This window comes from Caloenas nicobarica, chromosome 25, assembly GCF_036013445.1.
Source record: "Caloenas nicobarica isolate bCalNic1 chromosome 25, bCalNic1.hap1, whole genome shotgun sequence".
In the NCBI taxonomy this organism is placed as follows: Eukaryota; Metazoa; Chordata; class Aves; order Columbiformes; family Columbidae; genus Caloenas; species Caloenas nicobarica.
Genome location: NC_088269.1, coordinates 5,795,481 through 5,809,176, shown reverse-complemented (window position 1 = coordinate 5,809,176; position 13,696 = coordinate 5,795,481). Strand labels below are relative to the sequence as shown.

The 13,696-nt window shown below is 55.3% G+C and overlaps 1 protein-coding gene across 7 annotated transcripts in view; it reads right to left on the bottom strand.

Annotated features, from left to right (window-relative positions):
- LOC135998500 (serine/arginine repetitive matrix protein 3-like) overlaps window positions 1-13,696 on the bottom strand; it is a 171,448-nt gene that overhangs the window by 12,839 nt on the left and 144,913 nt on the right. For 3 of the 7 annotated variants that reach the window (XM_065651686.1, XM_065651682.1, XM_065651684.1), the window contains one exon: window positions 10,223-10,455. The exons of 3 other annotated variants lie outside the window; for them this stretch is intronic. The gene's annotated coding sequence lies outside the window, so the exon portion shown is untranslated. Of the gene's footprint in view, window positions 1-8,764; window positions 8,833-10,222; window positions 10,456-13,696 lie in introns of those variants that run through there. One more of the 7 variants, XM_065651685.1, reaches the window with a different exon arrangement.

The following is a 13,696-nucleotide window of genomic DNA, read 5'->3' as shown; positions in this document are numbered from 1 at the left end:
CTGGCAGGTGCTGCTGCGTGTTTCTGCGGGACACGAAGGAGATGAAGATTCTCGCAATAACGTGATAATTGCACGACATTAATAACATGTGTCCTCACCCAGGAAGGACGAGACAGCAGGAGACCCAGGTGAGGGGCTTCGCTACGCCGGTAATTCAGAGCCCTGCTCCTTCCACCACAAATGTCAAGTTGATTATTTTAACCACATTAGATCCCTGTTAATTAGCATGAATTAACCACCTAAATATTCCTGGGTAAACAAGTTATTAGGTACAGGGAGGAGAGGAAAACCACCTTTAAACCATCACGAATCGATCCCTGCGGAGCTGGGGCTCCATGACGCTCGTCCAGCCCGGGACAGCCCCCGCTTTGCGAGCACCGTGCTCGTCAGACGGGGCCGCCACGAACTCCCGGTACCTCCCGGCTGCCGCCGGTCCCAGGTATGACACACACACAAAGGTACCTTTTTATAGGTAGGAAATTATAGGTGCCACGACTTCAAAGGCTTTTGCAACAAGAGCTTTCCCTTTGATAAATGACAGCATCATTAATGGTGATTTATTACCTGGGCTATTTCAACAAACAGAAATAACCAGTTTCTTTTCATTTGGCTTGGTGGGTTTTCTTGCTCTGGGCTACCCAGACATACAAGGTGGCTGGTAACAGCTGTTTTACTGCTGGTAAGACATCTCATTTATTAACTTGTCATCGTGTGTCATAAAGTTTAGCAAAATGCTAGATGATTGTGTACTTAAACTAGGTAATTACCCCATTATTAAAGCTGCCTTCTTTATTTATTTGCTTTTCTGGTGGTTTGTTCCTACCTTTGCTCCACATACTGCCTTAGTCAGAGGGCACAGAGACGCGCTGCCTTGTTATTACCTGTGTGCTGACTCCCCCTGCTCTGAGAGGGACAGGAGAGTTGTCTCTGGAGATGCCGCCAGCTCACCAGTAACCGGGACCAAGCCCCGGGGAGGGGCTGGGACGGCGCCCGGAGGTGTCGTGTCCCGGGGATGCATCCGAGCACCCTGAATGTGGCCATAACACCCACAAAACCTCACCGGAGCGGGGAAAACTCCACATGCTGCGGGTATTCCCAAGCAGGATCTTCTATCCCAGGGGAGGAAGCACCCGGGACAGCCCCGGGTTACCAACCCGGCTGGTGGCGACTGCCCGTACGAGGCATTTCTGTTGCAAATGCCATGCCAAGCTTCTAATTAAACTCCCCGAGATGCGCTGCTAGCGCGGAGACAAAAGCAGATCCACACCTTGATGAAGGAGTTGCCCAGACAGAGGAGAAAACCATGGTTAGCACATGGATGGTAATTGCCCTGAGAACTCCCAGAACCCAGGTGCAGCCTCCCAGGAATGTCTGGGCCCCTGTCCGGACACGTCCGTCCCCGTCCCGGCCGGGAGCAGCTCTGCGTTCCCAGGCACAGCGAGACGCTCTGGCCTCGCTCCATCCTCCCCTCCCCTCCCAACCAGCAGTGTGCTGGTGCTAACACCGAGCTGCCCAGATAAATCCGGTTAACGAACATTTCATAAGAGGTTAAACACTTGATTCCGCCCAATAACCGACTATTATCCGGGCAAACGGGAGCCGGAGTGCAGGGCTTGCCAGGCTGGCTCAGCCCCAGCGGCATCTGCGCCCGAGCCCTGCAGGGAAACGCCAGCGGGTCGGCAAGGGAAGATGCAAAATCTACCACGGGAACACCAGCGGGCTCGGAAAATAAGAGATTTTACAGTGCTGCGAGGGAGTTTCGGGGCTTGGTCCTGCGTGGGCAACCTGTGTCTCAGCCGCAGGTCCCTGCAGCCAGCACCCAGCGGCACAGACTCCTCCAAAAGCAAATAGTAAGTCTCCCTGTTTTCCTTTTACATTCTCCAGCATCAGCCAATATTAAACCAGAGAGAAATAATTACAAAAAAAAAAAATTAAAATGCATTCTCTGCTACCCCACATTTCTTCCTGACACTGCCGTGAATGTTGATCAGGGAACTTCACCCATAAATCGGTCTCTCATACGATTAGAGGTTTTACATTGTAATTAACAAGCAGCTATTGCACAGTAATTACAAATAGGTTAAGATTCAATTTCTAGAGCTGCCCAAGATACCACAAGCAGCTTTTTTCAGCCCTTTGCAGGCGAGGATTTTGTTTAGGGTCATCCCACCCTGGTGCACCTCGTCTGTGGGGTCAGGACCCGCATGGAAAGGAAAAGCTGGTGGTACAGAGAGAATAAACCCCACCCTGCACCACGGCCCAGAGCCTCCACGTGGCATTAAACACCTGCTGCAAGGGATGAGGACGCAGGTTGGTACCGCAGAGGTTTTGCACAGGGGTAATTGCGCCGGAAGCTGCTCCGCGCTGGGCAAACGGCTCCGGCTGGACAGGGACACACCGACCGGATCCCTGCGGCTCAGGGCAGGAGGACGGAGCACAAAACGAAGCGGTTCAGCCTCACCGGGCTGGTTTGCACTCGCAGAGCTCAGGGAACGGTGCTGGGGATGACAAAAGTCCAGCACTGCAGAAACCCCCAGGGCCCAGCACTGAATCTCCCCATTTTCATTTATTAAAATAGCATTTTTATTACAAAGAGATGTTAAAAGTGAAAATGGACGACATAGATTTTACATCCCCCATCGATTTCCCGGGATATTTACAGCTGCAGAGATATTGATCTCCCCGAAGTGCCGGATGTGCTTCCTCCTTACGCACGACACTGGCAGTGAGAAAGTATTTTCAGCAAATGAACCACCCAAACCTGCCAGATAAATTGATGGAGGAGGGCTGGGGGTCGGTGGCAGCACTGTCCCTGCCACCCCACCCTCGCTGCCATCGGCACTTTTGTCGCCTCGCTCCCGTGTGCCGCGGTGCCGGGTGATGGAGGCAGGTGAGGGCAGCGGGTACCACAGGCTCTGGTGGCACCGGCCCCGTCCCTCTGTCGGGGTGGGGATGGGGAAGGAGACCTTAGCTCGCGGTTCCCCACCCCGGGGGGAATTTCCTTGGAATAACCGGGATATTTTTTTTTTACATGGGATTGAACACGCCGGGGTTTGTTGCGGCTGGGGGTGATGGCGCAGCACGGCAGCACCTCCGCCCCCGTTTTCGCGTGTGCCGGGCAGAGCATCATCGCCTCCCAACACGCTTCCAGGGAAGAGCTGGGAAACCGCATGGTGTAAAGTTTCCGGAGATCCTGTCTGCCGGCGTGTCAGCCCCGATTACATCAGTCAAGTCGCGTTACCCGGCTGACGGGCGCTAATGAGAAGTGACAGACGTGACGGGGAGCGGGCAGGCTCCGGGAGCGACACCGCGGTCCCCGAGGACGGGTCCCCCGCTTCGCAGCACTCCATCGATCCTCTGGTTTGCCGAGGCTTTGCTGGGGCCACAGGGCCAGCACGGGGACGGGGGCTCCGTGGCTGATGGCGGCGGACCCCGGCCCGCGGGGACACAGCCTGCTTTTCTCGTCAGAGCTTCAAACTGAGGCCAAAGCCAGGAAATCCGCCCGCAGCCCAGCCAAGGCTTCCCACGGTGCAGAACGGCTGGGGGGTCCTGCCCGAGAAACCTCAAAGGGGCACGAAACGGGAGGGGACTGCTGAGCATCCCTGCCCCAAACACGGCGGAGCCCTGGGAACAGCTCGGCCTGGAGAGCGCAAATAAAGGCACAGCGGGGGGACAGCACCGAGCAGCCAAATCTGCCTCGAATGCCTTCGCTGCGGTCTGTAAAAAACCAGGGAATTTGCTCCTCCCTGGGCTGCTTTGCCCCAAAACCACCTTGGCTCTTGTGGTGATGCTGCCCCCGCCAGCTCCCGTGTTGGGCTGGATGGGAAACAGTTTGTGCATCACCTGGGGAAGGTCTCCTGCTTCCCCCAGCCGGGGGTTTTAACTGGTATCCATCTCCCCCAGCCCTCAAGGTCTGCAGTTATTGACGTTTTCTTCCAACTGAGTCAATATCAACTTCTCAGGCCAATAGACAATAAATAGAAAATAATCAGCAATGCACAGTTGATATTGATTTATGATTATTTGGGTCTTTTGCATGAGTTTCTCAGAGGCAAAGCAGCTCTGTGTCCGCGAGGCTCACACCTTCCTTAGCACTGAGGGATGCAAACAGGAGTGAGGGGATTTGCTGCAAGGTCCAAAGTGCCTTGGAAAGGGTGTGAGGAGTGAGTTACAGCAGTTGCAGAGCCCTGGGATCACCTTGCAGCTCTTAAAATATGCTAAAAATGTTAAAATCAAATTAACTTCACTGCTTCCCCATGAGCAAGGCGTTTAGGAAGAGCTTGAAAAACAGCATCAAATCAAGTTCACAGGTGGGGGGATTTTATATGTACTGGGAGTTTGAACCAACTTTGCAAGGCATTAGGAAGAATTGCAAGGAAAGCAGCAGAACTGGGTGAGAGGCATTGCTCTTTCTGAAAAACACCCTGAAGAGCAGGAACAGACGGGACATTTTGAGGCCGGGGACCGGTGGCTTTGCTGGGACATGGAGGGGATGGAGCCCATCCCCGTCCCATCGCTGCTCGGCGCACAGCCCAGGTGGCGAGGGCTTTTATTTTTCTTCCCCTTTCTCCCTTCCCAGCCTCATCATCAGGATATTTATAAAACTCCAAATCAATTTGAAGCCGGGAGACGTTCAGCCAGGGAAACACGGTGCTGAGAGGGTCAAAGGCCCGTTGCCAGCGCGGATCACACACCCTGACGCATTAATTCGGGCTGTCAGGACCGATACGCTTGTAGGCGCTGGGAGAGACGCAGGCAACGCGTCCCAAAACCCGAGGCGAACGTCCCGCAGCCCCAAACGCCGAGCTGGCGACGGCCGTGTCCCCCAGCCCGGCTCCTCCGGCGTCCCCGCGCTCCGGCTGGCACCGAGGCAGATCTGAGGAGCTGCAGGAAGTACATTTGTTACTGGGAACGCTTTGATATTTCGCATGTGAAACGTCTGCGTGCTGGAGGAGCTCAGGCATCTGGCAGGAAATTACCATGAATCCTGTTTCTCCAGCAGTTACACACACACACGCCGCCTCCTCGCTCTTTTCCTTCCCCTTCCTCCCCGCTCGCCCCTCTCTTTGCCTTCCCCAGCCCAGGGCCGATCCAGACCCTGGGGAAGGTCCCGCTGTCCCCAGGAAACCCTCCGTGGCTCTCCCTGCAGCCGTGCGGCAGCAGCAATCTCTCGGAGGTGTAAAACACCCTTCTCCTGTTTGCTGTGGGGCTCTGTGGGGTCGGGCTGCCCGAGAGCGCCCGCCCATCCTCTGCTGTGTCAGACGGTGCTAATGGGGGGGCAGGACGGGTGTTTTGGGTGCTGGGCTGGGGTCAGGTCACCCTCAGCCGCCTGCGAACTCATCCCTTCTGGATATCACCTTTGATCTGGCTAACTGAAGCATGTACAGACAGCAGGAGCCGCGTCCCTTGTGCCGGGTACAATGCTGATTTTGGGGCACGGGTCCCTCAACATGTTCGCCGGGGGCTGCGCGCCAGCGGCCCCGGGCAGCATCGGGCTCAAACCCAGGAGAACCAGCTCCCCTTTCCCATCCCGGCTCTCAACAGCGGAGCCGCAGGCTCTCCCCGTGGGATCCCCTGCCCGGTGGGAGTGGAGGAGGCTGATCCCTGCGATTCCCACCCGGGGAGCTTGGCCGCAGATCAGAGGAGCTGTTGCCTCCCCGGCGAGCCTGAGCTCCAGGCTGGATTTTCGTGTTGCCTCCTGCTCGGAGCAGCCCGGGAGTTATCGGGTCCATCGTGCTGCTGTCAGCCAGCTCCGCTCCCCATCGCTCCGCAGCAGCACAGCCCTTGCCAACAAAATCGTGACTGTATTAAATGATTTTAATACAGTAAACTGCACATCGCGCAGTGTAAACACAGGTGCTGTGACACACCTTGCTGTTCACCGCACCCGGGCCAGCAGGAGCCAGGGAGCAGGATCCGGCCCATCTCTGCTCGGTGGGGTTTGCAGAGCCCAAGGGTGCAGGAACCCGGTCGGGATGCCCCGGACACTGAGCCCTGGGGCAGGGGGTGCAGAGAGCCCTTGCTGCCCAAGGACAGGGTGCAGAGAGGGGGGACGCGCCCAAGAGCCCTGCAAACGCATCCGGGGGCTGTGGCACCCGTGGCACCGCGCTCCCGGCACAGGGAGCCCTGGGAGCAGCCCGGCACCCACGCTGGGTGCAAACAGAGCAAACGGTTATTTGCAAAATAACCGCTCAGGTTTAACCGCGCCGACAGAACAGCCGCAGGAACGGCAGCCCCTCGTCTGCCGCGCCACTCAGCGCGGGCTCCTTTCTCCCCCTCTCGCTTTCACAGGTTTCATTTTGGCCGCGATTCCAGCAAGTTTACTGACAGATTACTTCATTTTAACTCTATGGCTTTCCCGTCTTGTGGGAGGCATATTTCTAAGTATCATATTTATCAAAAGGCCTGTGCAAAAACAAGGGCCAGAATTACTCTTTTGATGGTTCCCCCAATAACTACAACCACAATAAATTTTTCAGGCAAGAAAACTCAACCGGGGACCTTTTGTGCCGAGGTTTGGGAGCGGGGTCCAGGCCCTGGGCTGTGCGCCCCCCCCGCCCCGGCACATCTGGTCTCGCTTGCGAGGCTGGTCTTCCAGTTCCCAGGAGTGACATATTTCCCCCGCCTATAACTCTAAATCAGAGCAGCATTTCAATAAATCACAGTGAACACTTATTTATTGGACATAGTTTTGGGGCTCTTAAAGCACGGAAAATAAATTTAATGGAGCGTTTGGAGCATTTCTCCAATCTTTTGAGGGATTACTTGGGGAATTTGTCAACGGAGCCAAGCACAGCAGCTTGATCCAGAGAGATGGGAAAGAAATTATGGGAGATACTCTACAAAGGCCCAGGTGTACCCTAAATCACATCAAAAAAGATTAATGTCAAAGGATTGCTTGCCAGCGGAGTTGATTGGCAGCGCTGCAGTTTATTTAATAAACTATCATTTTAGCCAGAGGGTGACTTTAATCTGAATTACATTTTCTTGTTTTGTCGTACGCCATGCCAAGCGATTTATTGAACACTGTAGCATACTTCTTAACCTCAAACACTGAAAGAAAAAAAGAAGGAAAACCTTGAGACAGCAGAAGCTGCTCCGCTGGGGGGGCAGGAGCTCCAGTTCGGCAGCAGGTTTCTCCGGGCTCAGGTCTATGCTGGGTTTCAAACCTGTCCGACTTCCAAGACCTGGCTGGGGACGGGGACGGACGGGGTGGCGCACAAGGACCAGGCGCATTTGCAAAATTAGAGAGAAATGAGCCCGTCCCTGCTGGACGGACAGCAAGGGGCAGCACCGGGGGCCGGGTCACGAGAGCCGGGGGCCTGCTGACCCACGGGGCTCTTAAATCATGTGTTTGTGCAAACAGACGGAGAAATCCTAACTAATAATAATCCTGGTTCCAAGATTATGATTGAGTTTTTCCCCTGTTCTGCTTGATATTTCTGCCAAAGAAAGAAAAATCCTCACTGAAGTCTAACAGGAAATCCAATAAAATTTCTTCAAAAGATGGGTCTGACATTGAAAAATAGCAAAATTATAAAAGTAGGCCTCAGAAAAGAAAAGGGGAGAGTTATTATATCTGGCACCTACCGAGGGCCCAAAGCTCCCTCTCCAAATGAGCCATCACAGATTGAAAGTGTTTAGCTTCCCGTTGATTAAATACGGTTGAAGGACCCGGGGCCTGCCAAGCCTTGGGGATCGAAAGTTTGTTTTCAGTCAGAATGTGTTTTCAGTCAACGGAAAAAATGGTTGGCCTGTGCCGGGGTATGTAACTGAGAAGCCTCAGGTTTGGAGTGAGTAATGACTGCGATGCAGAAACGCAGGAGGGTTGTTAATCATCCGACCCCAGCCCCCGTAATTCAACTCAGCACTCGCATGACTTTGGAAGTCTTTTCTTTTTTTCCTCCTGCTCTTTTTTTTATATATTAAAAAACCCAAATGTTTTTTTCTCCTTTTTATTTTTTTTTTTCTCTCCCCGAAGGGATAGCATCATCTGCTTGTGTCATCGTTACCTCTTTTCTTTTTCCCAAGGTGACTGGGAGCAGCACAGCCGGGTCTGCAGCACCGCACTGGCATTGGGGCTGATGCTCTGGCTCCGGCTGCAAAATGCGATGGAGGAGAGCGACGAATGATAAACACGAGGCAGGACAGCGAGGACCGGCTCCGGGCACACGCTCCCCAGCTGCGGGAACCGCTGGCAAAGGTTTGGCGGAAAGGGCTCTCCTGGAGAGCGCTGCGGGAAGCCACGCATCCCTCCAGCGCAGAGGAGGCCACTGGAAACATCCCCACGTCGGGAGCTTGGCAGAGGAGCCGTTCCACGGCCAGGCTGCACGCTCAGAACCTGCACAGCGCAGAGCCACGTCCACAGCATCCCACACGTCACTGCCCGTCACGGGTGGGCGGCAGCGGGGCAGGTCCCTCCTGCTCGCCCGGGCGCGGCGCTGACCACGGGTGACTCGTGACCACCACTCGCCCGGGGCTGCCCGAAAGAGCAAACATCCCCCTTTCATAGGGAAAACGCAGGCAGATGGCGAGGATCAAACACACCTCGGGCTGAGCCCGAGTTCAGCGCGGGGTCAAGAGGCTGCGGGAGGGACGGGGGGACGCGGGGCGGCTGCAGGGACGCAGCTCATGTGGCATTTGATGCAGCAGGAGTCAGTGTCCCTACAGGTCCCTCCCCTGGTCCCCACGGTCCCTTCTCACCTGCCCGCTTCCACCCACCCCTTTCTTACCCCGCCACGAGATGCCTGACTCTATTCATTAACCACGTTCGCTGGGCTGCTTCTCATTAGATAGCCAACAAATTCCAGGAAGACAGGACACCCACTGGGCCTAAATGAAATTAGAGAACAGAGCACTGCTACAAGTGGTTTAATTCAAATTACAGCAAGATATTATTGCCAACTGCAAGTGCTCAGAATCATGAGTCAGACCCCCACAAGGAACGAGACGGGCTTAAAAAAATCTTGACTTGTTAAGTATATAATTAACTTCGGGGTTATTTTTATTTACCTTCCAGTTTTTAGCCTTCAGGAGTCAAATTTTTGAGCTTGTCTCAGTGAGAGTTGGAACCAGATTAAAATTAAAGGGGGGAAGAAAAAAAGATGAGGAATGCGCCCGCATTCCCATGACACCAGGAGCTGGGGATTTAAAATGACACACGGTGGAATGCGGCGGGTCCGACCGGGCTCACGCAGCCACCTGCACCACTTCGCCACTGGAAAAAGAGCCAGATGCGAAGGAGGGGAAAACCCCACAACTTTGGGGGCACAGCAGCATCCCTGTGTCTCACACTTGGCCCAGCCAGCCCATCTACAGAGATGCTGAGCTTTCCTGGGAGGCACAAAGTACAAGAAACTGGAAGGAGATGTTACACGCAACCTGCAGACGTGTCACCCCATGTCCTGGACACCAACCACCTGCCCGTGCTTGCTCCTCACAGACCAGCGCAGCTTCACCCTCCTCCTGCATCCCACCCCGAGCCCACAGCACATCCTCAGACACCGTAAATCAGAAGACCTGAGACAGAGTTCCTGCAAGTTCACCCATTTCTCTCTGCTAAGACCTTGCCCAGCCAGGACCCTCCTTGCACACCGGTGTTAAGCACCACATAAAGAACAGCATTTGCTCCCCAACCATCTCCTCCTGGGGCAGGAGACGGGTCTGCACGGGACACGACAAACAGCTGGAGCTGGTGCAACATCATGAGACTCTCGGAGGGCACATGACGGTGGACAGTATGCACTTGGGGAGCCTCACTGCATGATCTCAGCTCCTCCGAGCAAGCAAGAGGACAGAGCCAAGCAGTTTGCTGGGCGAGGGCTGAGTTTCTCGCAGTCCCCAAGCCACTTATGCAGCCTCGGAGCAATTGTTCTCAGCTGGTTCTTGAGCTGCACTGGCCGACCCTCCCTGCTCACTGCCTCCAGGTTCTGCCTTCCCGTTTCCACTGAGCAGATAGTACCCTGCTATCTTTCATTGAAACATCATGTCCAATTTCTCCCTTGATTAAACCCATATTTTGCTTGGCTATAAGTCAAATATAAGAGGGCCGCACTCAAGTGAACTAATCTTGGTTTACTTGCCAGTAGGTAATTTGATAGACAATTTGGCAGGCATCCACTCTAGAATTAAGCAAACCTGAGTAATAAAGATGTAGAAAAACAATCCTGAAAAGCCATAATGAGAAGTCTAGTTTCATTCAACAGCAACTTGCTCCACTTACGTTTCTGCTGACGCTCGGGGCTGCGGTGCCGGTTGGTGCCCTGGCCCGGGAGGGGATGCTCGGTGGGACCCCCATCAGCTGGGCTCGGGGAAGCGACGCCGAGCAGCGCTCCAGGCTCTCCTGACGGTCCTCAGTGCAGGCTCACTCTGGGTTTGGGAGGCCAAACTCTAGGGCAGGGTCAGCTTTGTGGACGAGGCAGCACGAGGGTTTGCTGAAGACTCAGCTGTTAGCGCCTCGGAGGAAAGAACAGCTTAAGTACCTACACAGCCCAGAACCTTTCCTTACAGTCCAAAAGCACCTTCCTCACTGCATCTTGCTGTTGCAGCCCCCAGAGCCCCCCAGCCCTTCCTGCAGCAGCACAAACACTGGTGCTGCCGAACTCCCCTTTATGGGCTCTGCCTGCCCATCACGTCCTGAGCGCGGGCACCTGCAGCACCCACAGCACCCACCTGCCCCCGCCCAGCCCGTCACTGTGACGGGGAGAGCAGAACGTCTGTGGACACCATCGGTGGGCTCAGTCCTTCGGGCAGACGCCCCCGGGGCTGTGCCGTGCCCGGGGCGGTGGCCGGAGCAAAGGGGCTGTCAGAGCCGCCGGCTCCATCCCGCCTAATGCCATTATGCATTGCTGGCATTAATCACGCCGCTAGGTAAGCATTATGGCACTTTTATGGTAGCTTTGAAGCTAATCTGTCACTAATGCCTTCTGGATTATCATGATTTCTTACAGTTGTGATTCATTAACTCAGATGCCTAATAGAATTAGTATTAAACATCTTCCATAGATTTCTGCCTCAACATGTTGAGTTTTGAAAGCCTTTTCAATATTTCATTGTGTTGTATTAAACGGCATGTCAGGCACATTGTGTGGTCTCCCGGAGAACCTGGCGCAGTGGCGGGGGCTGGAGCCGGGGCCCCCGGGGGGCAGCGAGATGCTGCAGGATCCCAGGGATGCTCGAGGGGTCCGGAGGCTGCGCGTGGTGAGACGTGAGGGGTCCCGGCGTTGGGAAAGTTCTCCAGGCCGCAGGAAGCTCCGCGGCGCAGCTGCTCGCCTCCAACCATGCGAGGCCGTTGCCGGATAATTAAGCTAGTGCAGAAGAGGTTAATCTGCTTTGGGGATAGAAAGTGCAGTGCAGATACTAAATATGAGATTGCGATTATTACCTGGCCCTGGAGGAATCGTTTCCCTAGACGTTGCAATGCCATTCCTAAGAGGACTATTATTCCTAATAATCAATATTAGTTTTCAATGCATTCTCCGGGGCTTAGAATTATTTTCTTGTTTAGGATAAGATCTGGATCTTCGAGCAGGCTAAAAAGAGGTATTATTACTGCTATTATTATTAGCGTTATCATTATTATCTTGGGTTAAAAAAAACCCTTATTTAGATAACCATCTCTCCCCAGCAGCAGGTTGTGCTGCTCACAGACCTTTATCTGGCTACTTCAATCTGCGTGTTGCGGGTAACAAAATTTTACAGTTATTATTATTAATAATGTAAGGCCAAGACCAGAACAACATCGCATTAGGCTGTGCACGTGTGTGTGAGCCCGGGCAGACCTGTGCCATAGCGCTGGCTCGGTTTTCCCAGGGTTTCCAAGAGGGAAGCCCCGCTGCCCCAATTTCCAAGAGCCTTTGCGGGGCGGGGAGGATGCTGGTGCCGGGACTGGGAAGAGCCTGAACTTTCGGATGCTCCTCCAAACCCGATGGAAAAACCTTGTTTGCATCCCGCCCGCCCTGACCCCGGGAACCCCGCGTCGAGGCTGTCAGCTAGAAAAACACAGAGGGGGGCACTTCAAAGCGGGGATTAGCGGCAGCTGTGCAAAGTGACAAATCCGTGCAAGGAGGCGCACGCGGGGCCGGGCTGCCCGCCCCGTGCGCGTCCCCACCAGCGCCATTCCTCTGGCAGGGTTTGGGGAAGAAACGCTGCTTTTACAAAGGCTCCTCTGGAAAACACGTCAGGGACAAAAGGCACCAGCGAGGGTCCCCCCGCTCCCTCCTGGGGGACGAGCCCGGGGTGCAGACAGTGATGAGCCCTGGCCACAGGACTGTTCTGAGCATTTCTGCCAACAAAATGGTTATTTCCCAACTGCAAGCGGCTTCTGAATGAAACCCTGTGATTTTTTTCCTTTTTTTCCCCCGCTGTGTGAGTGGAACCATGTTCACATTCAAGGGGAAGAGAAAACCTCAAAACTTCTTCATTCTGTGACATGTCTAAAACGTGCGTTTAAACCCCTCCAGTTTTTGGTTACAGAAGCAGTTTGGCTCCCCCCCGGATCGTTTTTATGTGACCCTGACGCACATCAAAGCGAAGCGTTGCCGGAGAGCAGCATTTCCTTTGCCTCCCCATCAAAACACCATTGATGTTGTGGCAAGATGAGAACCCCGGGAAGGAGGACGGAGCGCTTAGCACGAGGGGGCTCCTCCGGGGTCCCACCGCTGCTCCGCAAGCCCAGCGCTTCTGTAAATATTCAAAATGATGCTTTTCAGCCGATTCTCCTGGTTTAGAAGGAGGAAAAACAGGTAGTTCCAGAACCGGAGCTCCTCACAGCAGCCTTTGTTTTAAGGAGTGAAAGGGGCGGTCATGGGACAGCAGTCAGCGGGCAAACACGGGGAGGCCGAGGGAGAACTTTAATGAGGGTCACTTGAAGGCAGCTGTAACCCCCCGCCGCGGGAGGCCGGGTTTGATCTCCGTGTGGGACAGGCCCTGTGATTAGTGGTGGCCCTGTCGAGGGGGACGGACACCTGCCTGTCACATGCTTTGATTCCCAGCGCGGGCTTTGATCTGGCCCGGCTGCGTGGGAGGGTGTTCGAGCCATGGATGTGCCCAGGTCACTTCTGTGCCGCCCGCGGGGGTCCTGCGAGGCCGGGAGGGGGTGATGCATGGCGGGGCAGCTCTGGGGTCAGCCCAGGGGGTGCCGGGGCCGGCGGGAGTTCGGCCGAAGGGGAAAGTTCATCCCCGAGCCCAGCAGCGGTGGGGGGTTCGCTGCTGTCCTGGGGGAGCCGCGTCCAAGGGGCGGGGGGGACGCTTGGTCCCAGCACCGCGGAGCAGCAGAGCTGGCTCGGCACGAGGTCTCCGCAAGGCGTCCTCCGCGGGGACAAGCGCCCGGGTCCCCCAGCCCCTTCCCACCGGGTTTCCAAACCAAAGCTGCCGCGCGGCACGCAGGGGATGGGGTGCAGATTCACCTCGGCGGGTGCCATCCCAAGGGCTGCCCGCGGGTTGTGGCGATTCCCCGGCGGCTGCTCCCTGCCCGGGTGATTGGCGTGGGCATCTTTGCGCCTGGGCCCGGGCCCGGGTTTATTCTCAGCCCTGACATTTGTGCCAAGCAGGCAGAGCACGTCGCGGTGATGGCTGCAGCGGGAGGGGGTCCTGCGTGGCGTGAAAGAGGATCCCCACATCTCCGCTTTCAGCCTGACCTTGAAAGCAGAGGAGGGAGGTGAGACCTCCCGATCACACGGATGGGGTGGGGGGAAAC